Source organism: Rousettus aegyptiacus, unplaced genomic scaffold (assembly GCF_014176215.1).
Source record: "Rousettus aegyptiacus isolate mRouAeg1 unplaced genomic scaffold, mRouAeg1.p scaffold_m13_p_2, whole genome shotgun sequence".
In the NCBI taxonomy this organism is placed as follows: Eukaryota; Metazoa; Chordata; class Mammalia; order Chiroptera; family Pteropodidae; genus Rousettus; species Rousettus aegyptiacus.
Genome location: NW_023416295.1, coordinates 21,457,229 through 21,467,838, shown reverse-complemented (window position 1 = coordinate 21,467,838; position 10,610 = coordinate 21,457,229). Strand labels below are relative to the sequence as shown.

The 10,610-nt window shown below is 36.9% G+C and overlaps 1 pseudogene; it reads right to left on the bottom strand.

Annotated features, from left to right (window-relative positions):
- Window positions 1–1,234: 1,234 nt before the first annotated feature.
- On the bottom strand, window positions 1,235–3,424 carry LOC107505145 (annotated as a pseudogene).
- Between the last annotated feature and the right edge of the window lie 7,186 nt (window positions 3,425–10,610).

The window sequence follows — 10,610 nt, the reverse complement described above, 5'->3', positions numbered from 1 at the left end:
AAAAGCAACAAACGAACAGGACAAACAGAGACTCATGGACATGTGGTTACCAGAGGGTGGAGGGAAGGAAGAGGTAGAAGGGGGAAGGGGGGTCAAATATGTGGTGACAGAAAGAAATCTAACTGTGGAAAGTAAACACACAGTGTACACATATATATGCCTTACCATTAAAATGTACAGCTGAAACACTGGATTTCGTTAACCAATGCCACCATAAATAAATAAATAAATAAATGAAAAAAAAGAAAGAAAAATCTTCTCCATGACACAAATATCAGCAAGAATATCAAAGTATTTTTGAAGCCTAGGGAAAATGTGTGCCAATTAATTAACCTATTTTTATCTGTTATTTTCTTATGTTAAATTAAATAGGTAATGATGTAAAGAAAACATCACAAAAATAGCTTATTTTTCAAAGAAGGTAAATAAAATTTCTTATATTATATTTGGATGCTAAGTTAACTTTAACCTAAATACATTGTCTTAATTTACCTTCTTTGAAAAGCGAGCAGGTTTGTTGTAGTTTTTTTTTTTTTATGTATCTACATATGATGTATTTTGAATGACCAGTTGTGGACTACTAGCCCCAGAGGGTTAGAAAAGAAATCCACATGGAATTAGAAGTTTTATCTGCTGCTTGCAAGCACTTCCTAACGGAAAGAAGGCACAGACCTTGCAAACTACAAAATAGATTTGATGATAGTCATAGGACCCCCAGATGCCAGGAGTAATTCTAGAAGAATTGGCCGAGACCCCCACAGAGGGCGCCCCAGTACCACGAAGGGATTTACGCTTTCTGATGCAAGGGTTTGGCAGTACACCTGGTTTTAGCGTGTCACCGTCACTATTTCCCTAACACAAACAACTCTCGAGTCACCAGAGAAAAATGCATTGCCTTTTTTTCGTTCGGGGAATAAAACTTACCTCTTGGGTAAAAGCAACATTTCTCTCTCTCTCTCTCTCTCTCTCTCTCTCTCTCTCTCTCTCTTTCTTTCTCTCTCTCTCTCTCTCCCCCCACTCCTTCCCTCCCTCCCTCCTTTCTTTCTTCCTTCCTTTTCTGTCTCCTCCTCCTTCTTCTCCCCCTCCTTCTCCCTTTCTTTTTCAGAGACAAATGGTTTATTTGGTAACAAGGAATAAAAAAAGAATTCTTAATTCCTTTTCTCTCTTTTGGCGACTGGACTGTTATAGCCAAATGAATAGGAACATATAAGAATTCACTTGCAGTTCTTGACTTTTACAGAATTGAAAAGATGTCTGAGTTATGTGACTTGCAATTATTATTTTTTAGACAAAAGTGCCCCCATGTTGTGCTTTCTAATGTATTAGCAGTTGCTACATTTTCCTTCTTCAGGTTTCATGGCAGGAAACACAAGTGCTTCTTTTTTTTTTCTCTTTGTAATTTGCCTTTTTATTTAGAAATTCCACAAGAAAGGAAAATGAAATACTTGAAATACTGTTCTGACATCTGTTACAGAACTTATCTATTATTTTAATCATATCTCTACATGTTTAATGAAGCTTATGTTAATCCAACATATATAATTCCAGTTTGGCTACATAAAATCAAACATTCCTACTATTCCTGTAGTCATTTTTTTTAATTCTTTTTTTTTTTATTAAGTTTATTGAGGTGACATGGGCTAATAAAATTATATAGGTTTCAAGTGTGCAATTAATAACATGTCATCTGTATACCACATTGTGTGTTCACCACTCAAGGTCAAATTTCCTTCTGTCACCATACATTTGACCCCCTTGACCCTTCCCTCCTCCCCTCTTTCCCTCTGGTAACCCCTAAACTGTTGTCTGTGTCTATGAGTTTTCATTTGTTAGTCTTTGTTTGTTGCTTTCAATTTTAGATCTCACATACGAGCTTCATCTATGTACATGGCCTTATCATTGCCAGAGGCCCTGGCCTGTTCTTCGAAAAACTGCCACTGCCACATGGGGTTATTCGGCTTGGTGTAGGCATTGCATATTTCCTTCTTCATGACAAACATCTCAGATCGCTCAGTTACACCCTCTTTAGAACAGTGCTGCTTTGTCAAAGGACTCATTCATTATATGCGGGTGGTCATAGATGCGTGCCACTTCCAGTAGCTGCAGAACAAGCGTGTCCAGGAGCCTGGCTGCTGTTCAGGATGGAGGGCATTCAATGGCTTTTGCCACACAGGTATTAAGAATTTCGTGTTCCTTCAGTTTCGAAGAGGTTAGTTTCTAACAGCATCACTCCCAGGGCTTTCTCAAGCTCTTCTACTCTGATTCTTTGGAAGGGCGGGGTAGAGTCAATCTCGTAGGCTTTGCCCTTTGGGTCATTTGGGTGGTAGTTGACCTTGTAACTGCCTGTACTGTGCTTCAGCATCCCTGAAATCATTTTCTTTATGATTTCCATGAGATCATGGTATTCTGCATAGGCCATGTAGAACATAGGCTATAGTGCTTCAGGATTGTGAGTCAAATCAGTTCCTTCATTCTAGAGCTAGAGTCCAATTTCATAAACCTGGTCAACGCCACCAACTACCAGCATTGCATGGTAGAGTTCAGAGTAAATCGCATATATAAATTCTTGTCCAGCTCATTGTGGTAAGTGATAAAAGGCTTGGTTGGCCACAGCTCCCTCTGGGATGGTGTTCATCATGGGGCTTTCAAGCTCTAGGAATCCTAACTCATCCAAAAATTTCTTACAGATGTGATGATCTTTGAGTGAATGATAAATTTCTGCCTCACAAAGTCATTCAGAAACAACTCCTAGTATCCCTGATGATATTGTGTTTCCTTGTCTTTGAGGCCAAAGTGAGGATGAGGTAACATATGTAAGCAAGGAGTTCTCAGTGTATTCTCATAGCGAATGATGCTTAGCTCACCCTTCTTGTTTTTTCAAAGATTCCCCTGAATTCAATTATGTCTCCCCAATGTAGTTTGTTGTCGATAGGAATAAATTCTTCTTCTGATTTATAATTCCTAGAATTGGTCATGACTTGCAAATTGGCACCCTCTCCTCAAAGGCCATAGAAGATGAACTTTCCCCTAGAAGCTCTTTTGGCATGGATCATACCTGCAACCTTTAGGATGCTGTCACTTAGGTAGTCCCCAGGTTATATGTGACTTGGATGAAGTGAGCGAGTAAGACATCTATATGGAATTTGGATACGTACCAGTCATTAACCTTTAGTTGGTAGACTGATTGGCTGAGGATCTTATAGTGTTGGTTTGGGTCCAGGCTCTCTAACTAGGCACCGATGTCATTGTTATTGGTGTGGTTGGTGGCAGCAGCATTGGCTTAGGTTAGTTGTTTCTCACTGAGCTCTTTCTGCTTGGCTTACTTCTCTACTACCTTCTTCTTAGTTTTCAGGCATTTCTTTAGCTCATTTTTGCTGGGTTCACTGCCACCCACATTCACCTCAGCCTCCTGCACAACAGCCATCTCTCCAGACATCCTGATCTGAAAGGCACGACATTTTCATTTTAAATTCAGAGTTGTAGCACCTGTTAAGCTGACAAATAGTGATGCAACAGAGAAGATATATTTGATATAAGTGTGTGAAAGAGAGATTTGGCAAGCAGGGAGTAGGTTCCATTAATGTAGCAACTACCATTAAATTTGTAATTAAAAAATACAAATGTCAAATACTGGAAAGGAAATCAATTTGTTAGGGAGAAGATAGTTATGATTCAGCTGTCACATGTGCTGAGATAGATCCTAAATGTGATGCTAAAACCAAAGTGACTCAGAATGTATTTTATGAGTTCCTTACATTACATTCTTAAAATAAGGAATATGATATTTTAAGACCCTATGACTATTGTTAAAGCTATATATAAACAAGAATTATGGCTGAAACTACATATTCACTCTCGCTGTCATACTTCAGATTTCTATTTTAGATAAACATAATGACATTAGAGATTCTGATTCAGATCCAGCATAGAGAAAAAGAATCTTTTTTTCTTAATTTTATTGACATTTAATGTTTATACTATGAAATGCACAAAATATAAGTATATTATTTGATGGATTTTAGTACATGTATATACTCATCTAAAATAACAATCAGGATCCAAGAAGAGTTTTTGATTTTTCAGTCTGTTCAGCTCTTCACTTTGTGTTAGGACAGAGTGGTGACTTCCAAGCTCCTTACATGAGGAACTGGAAACCAGAAACCCAACAATAAGTTTCTTAGAATAGTTATTATAATCTCTATATTACAGATGAACTATATAGTGAGTTTAAGACAGATTCCTATGGGTATTCACTTGGTAAATATTCAAGCTAGCACAAAAAGTCAAATATTCTTATTCTATAATAGGCTGGGTTCATCCCATGGTTATTCCTCATTATGGGTAAAATCTGGCAGCATGGGATCTTAGGAGATCTGAAAATAAAGAAGGCACTGAAAAGGAGGAAGATATGAAAGAAGGGACAGGTCAACAAAGTCAAAACGCCATCAATTTATGCTCTATATTAAGAAAAAAACACATAGATTTCCTAAACTGAAATCAAGATTTCATAAACCAATTTTAAAAACCTAGTTTCAGGTCTTATATTCAGGTCTTTAATCCATTTTGAGTTAATTTTGGTATGTGGTGATTGTTTCATTTTTTTGTGCAGGTGGCTTTCCAGTTTTCCCAGCACCATTACTGAAGAAGCTTTCCTTTCTCTACTATATGTTTTTTTTTTTCTTGTCTAAAATTATTTGCCCATATAAATATGGATTTACTTCTAGACTCTCAATTCTGTTCCACTGGTCTGTGTGTCTGTTTTTCTACCAATACCATGCCGTTTTGATCACTGTTGCTTTGTAGTATAATTTGAAGTCAGACAGAGTTATGCCTCCAGCCTTGTTCTTTTTTCTCAGGATGGCTTGAAATAGTGCAATTTGTAACAACATGGAAAGACCTTGAAATAATCATACTAAGCAAAATAAACCATACAGAAAAGGTTGAAAATCACATGACATCACTTATATGCGGGATATAAACCTAAAAGCAACACATGAACAGGACAAACAAACAGAGACTCATGGATGGGGGCAATGGCCTAGTGGTTACCAGAGGGGAGGGGAGAGAGGGAGGGGGAAATTAAAAAATATATTAAAAAGATAATGAAATAAAGTTTTCATTGTGGAAAAAAGTAAATTAAATCATTTAAAACCTAGTTTCAAAATCTTTCATGAACAAGTTCACTCAGAGCTTTTCATACTATTGTGATCTGAAAATCAAGTGCCCATAAAATAGAAAAGGGAGTACAAAGGTATATAGGATACAGATTCCTTACCCGCTCCAGAGTTGCTATTAACAATCTAAAACTCTCAATTTTGGTTTGGCCAGCTCTGAAATCAAGATTATTCAAGTAGACTATCTTGATATGAGCATAGTACTCATATTAATAGTAAAAATGTAAAGGTTAAATAATGCTCATCTCGGGGTATACTCTTTGATGGTTACTGAAGATTTAAATAGTCACAGAAACGAGTGCAAACTACAATGGGAAAATTTGGGCATCAGAAACGAAACCATAGCTCATGAGTGGAGCGGCAGAGCGGAGCGTTTTTAATGGTGCTGTCTGGCAAGCATTCCTTCTCTCTTCTTTAGAAGATAGACTGCTTGGAAATAGCTTAACAGTAAAGTTTTTTATGATTAGAATCTGACCAATGTGTCCAGGACCTGCCTCACCCCCATCCCTCACTTTGTGAAGCAGAGTCCAGCACTGCTGGCACGCCATAGTCAAAATGGACCTCTGTGGTGATGGATGGTGGCTTGACAGATTTTTATGAGCAGGGTTCCTTAATCCTGAATATGTGTGTGAGTTTCAGAGAACACGTGGACACTCCAAATTGAATGAAATGTGTGTGCATGAACTTGGAGATAGTGAAAAAGAGAGGAAATGAAGCTTTCTTTAGAATTTCAAAGACATCCTTGGGAGAAAAAAAAATAAATGGTTAAGAACTGCTATTGTAGAGTCTCACTGGTGGTCCTAGTAATCCACTTCTTGCATCAAAATTACTCTAAATCTCAATACTTGAATTCTAAGATTATTACTATTAATCATCTCTGATCTTCTATTTCTCCAATGTTGTGCCTTAGATTGCATATATTAATTTCAACATTAAATACTGGATTTTTATAACTAATCTTTTCTATATGAACGAATATGCATTTATGGAGTCTGACGTGTGTTCTAATATTTCCTGGGCTATTTGAATAACAGTTTTTATATAATTACTTTCTCTCATCATTATAGTTTTTCCCCCAGTAAGGGTCTTCTCCCTGGGGAGTTATACATTCTCAACATTGACAGGTAACCTGCTGCCATGCATAACTGAGATGAGTTTTGAGTTTTCCCTGTCACCCCCAGCTTCTCTGTTTCTCTCGCGAGCCTGAAACACTTAAATTCTTGCCTATCGATAACTGATCACTTTCTCTTGCTCCCTATGTCATATGTTTTCTTTCCTCACTATTTTATTTTCTCCTGTTGGTTGCATGAATTTTCACACCCGTATACCTTCTTTCTTCTCATAGGTACCACTATTAAAATAAAAGAATCACAACTCATTGTACTTTGTATGTTTCCTAATACTTAATATAATGGCTACTATGCAATTATCTTTATTTGGTTTATTGTATAAAATATATCAAGGTTTTCATACCCTAAAACCTTTGCATCCATTAAATTGATCACTACTGCCCCAATTCTTCTGAAAAAAATATCTGCTGTCAGCCAAGATTTGTTTCCAGATCTGCTATGATCAATAGGTCAAAAACTACAGGTTAGCAATTTCCTGTCTCTTTCTCATTACTATCTTTTAATAGTGAGTCTTAGATGCAAATGCCTATGGAGGCCAGGCAGATGACATGTCTGTGTATACATGATGAAGCTTTTAATGATTCCCAAGACACTCAATCCTACCGTAAGGCAAAGAATCTAGAAAAATGAACGTCTCTGATGCTGTGCAATGTATGTGTAGAAATTAGATGAAATTTTCTTTCAAGAGAGAAAACTAACTCATTAGTGACCTCAATTAGGTCAGCCCATTAATCTCACAGAGTGTCAGTTCTACAACAGAAGCCAAAGGAAAGAACCTCCAGAGACATTCACAGGAATCCAAGAGTCCAAAGGTCCAGTGTTATCATCAGATGTTTTCTGGTCAATTAAACAATTACTATGAACAGGGGTGCAACAGTGAGAAATGTAAAAGCAGGAAATCAAAAACATGGCCTAATTGGATATTCATATGACAGATGAAATCCTCCCTTAAGGCACAAAACACAAAGATATGGTTGAATAGATTAGTAATAAAGGGAGGGAAAACAGAAGGGCGAATGCTCTACACATAGGTAGGATGTGAGAGTAAAATTCCAAAGGAAACTAGATTAGTATTAAAGAAATTAAAGGAAAATTTAGAACATTTGGAAAGGCTTTGCAAATCTTCATAGCTCTCTGGGAGTATATCCTGTCCTCTAAAAAGGATCAAGGTATTAGAAAATCAAAAGAATTCTAGTTGATGTTAAACACAATATGAAAAGTAAAACACTGATATTCTTTATACTTTTTCATACTTTTAATATAAGCATGTGAAAATGTTGATTATATAAAACATTAGTCTTATTTTTTTGTTGTGGAATGTGCAAACGTAGAAAAGGCTTTCTTTCAGGATTTTTGGGATACAATTCTCCACAGATCTCTTGAATTTCTGTATTGCTTCCAATCATTGCACTGATTGCTCTTGGTTCTAGACTATCTTTCAGGAATGTTTGTATAGTGAACATCCTGGGATGATAGAGATTGTTTTCCCCTGGAACCAAGAGGAGTTTTGATTACAACCCTGGAAAAGAGATACATCTCTTTTTGGAGCAAAGGGCATCTTTCCACTCATATTAAACAATTCGGGTTCCCTGAACTCCGGGTTCTGCTTATGTAAAGCAATCTAATGTGTGTGCAGGTGAGAATTAGGTGCAAGGAATCAGTGCAAAAAAAAAAAAATGCCGATAATTTGGCTTCCTTTATTGCTATGAGTATTAAACTGTTCTCTGCCTCTGACCCAGGGGTCTTATGTCTTCTATCAATAACCATAAAATTTTAAATCTCAGACCATTCATGGTTTCTGATAAAGTTTGCTTCTTAGAGTGTATCTTAATATCTTCTTTTAATGAGTCAGTAAAAAGCACATACAGTGCATAGCTTTGTACTCTTTGGCTAAAGAATATGGCTTATTTTTTTGTTGGTGTAGTCTACTCTTATTTGTCTTGTATGAGTTACACTTACTGAATGAATTATATCTTTTGTCCACTGTTAATTATGGAGTGTCATTTATCCAACTTGCCATTTTATCAGCAAAACAGTAGTTTGAGATACACAGTTTAATTGTATTTCAACTCATCTTACCTATCTGGACTATAATAGGTTTATAGTTACTTTCAAATCCAAGATTGGGACTGTGTGTATCACTTTTGGAGGTGGTTTGTATATCAGTTCTTTCATCAGAAATTTATTTAATCATTTCAAATTTCCAAAGGAAAGGGTTATATTTTTGCCTCGTATTTCTTTCAATAAATTTGGGGAATGGTTTAAAAATTACCATTATGCAACTGAAAAGTTACAAATAAAGATGGAGTGGCAAGGTCACTTGACAATATCAAATAAAGACTCTTTTACCAGTAGTCCAACTGGCTGGCACAAAGAGTGGACCGAAAACACTCCAGCTTTGAGGTAGGATAAAATGTCTACTTTTAGTTACTAACAAATTCATAATCACTGCTTCATATTAGTCTGTTCAGATTAACTGTTTCAAAACAGAACCATAAATCTCAGGTGCTTAAAAAACAAACAGAAAATCTTGTATATTGGTCTATTATTGGTTGATGGGTAGGTTCAGGCTCCAGGTAATCCTTTAGGGACCAGGGATTCATCATGTGACTGCTCCACCTTCTAAGATCTCTAGTGAAATTTCCACATAAAGACTGTCAATCCAGAGAAGAGAAAGAGTTAGAAGAGGTCAGATATGCTTTTCATCATTGTGGCAGGGCGAGTTCCTTGGAAAGCCACTCGGAGATGAAGATTTGTGTTTAGAAAGATTTTAGAGGCTTGTTTTTAAAACCAAAATCTATGGAGTAATGAAAGAAGCATGATTAGGCAGAGCGAGAACTTGAGCTGTGACGTAATCAAAACAAAGGCCTCAGCTGACCCACAGGAAAACCAGGAGCAGGGATGGCCCCTCAGAATTGTCCAAAATTTAGGGTAAGAGGCCAGAACTTTATACCCATATATTGATGAGTCATTACATGTAAACATAACCCAGGAAGTAAATGTAGTCTGTGCACATGTGTGTGGGTGTTGGGGTAGGGGGAACACAGCTCTCGTCAGGCAAAAGTAGTCACTGGGAATGGGTATTCACATGTGAGCTGTGAGCCGTCAACACTGACAGTGGCTGGAAGAATGAATGCTGTATTTTAATTATGAAGAGGGAGATCTGGAAGTTATTTTGAAACTGCCATGTAAATATCCTGTTCCTTATCAAATGCCCACTTGTTACCTCTACTCATTCATTTGTCTTAACCTCTCGGGGTCTAGGTTTCACATATCCTCACCTTGCATACCTCCCTCCCCCAATGTTTCTTTCTTTCTAAAGTCATCTATAACCTTCTTGCTAATTCCAAGGGATTTGTTGAAAATATTTCAGCCTTCCCTTGATCTCTGTAACTCCCCACTTTACTTTAGGGTGTCCCTTTCTTAGACTTTCTGGTCAAACTCAACTCCTTTCACTTCATAGTACAATGCAGTTTAACTTCTTTATGCTTTTAAAAATTTAATGTTTTGCTACAAATGCATGTTACCATTAAGATCAAAAATTAAAAGTAAGAGAAATCTCTCCAATCCTAACCTCTCACATGGCCTTAAGTTCTGTATCTCAAGAGACTATAAGGTGTCTCACCAGGCCGATTAGAATTCACAAATATGACTATTCTCTCATTAACTTTCTTTTCCACCTACTCTTTTAAGCCTCCTTTCTTCCTTAATTTTTTTATTCTATTATAAAAGGTCCTGGACTCAGTGCTGGGCCAATCAGTGAAATCTTATATTTCCCTTCTTTTAATGTGTTCACATGGTAAGTAACAAGAAAGACATTATGACATTAAAAAAAGCGTGAAACTTAGAATTCAAAACCTCTTCCAAGCACCAAGTGAGATAATATGTATGAGCTATTTCAACTATTGAGCACTGTTTATCAAATATTGATATATATTAGCTTTTATTTCCAAGAGCTTTGAAACTCTCCAAAAGTTTTGCTTAACGTATTTTACTTTGGGAAATATGCCCAAAATTGTTTGAAGAAATATGTTCCTAAAGTGCTATAAATAGTAAAACGCATCCTACGTTTATTATGCGCAACCTCTAAAATGGCCCACAATGATCCCCACCTTTGGTATTTAGGCCTTCTTATGGGATCCCTTCTCCTTGAGTGTGAGCTGGACCTAGTGACTCACTCCAACAAATAGAATATGGCAAAAGCGATAATCGCCTCTGAGATTAGGCCGCATAAAGACTGTGACCTCTCTTTCTTTTCCTCCCACTCTTCCTTCTCCCTACCCCAACACCCTTTCTCTCTCTCTCT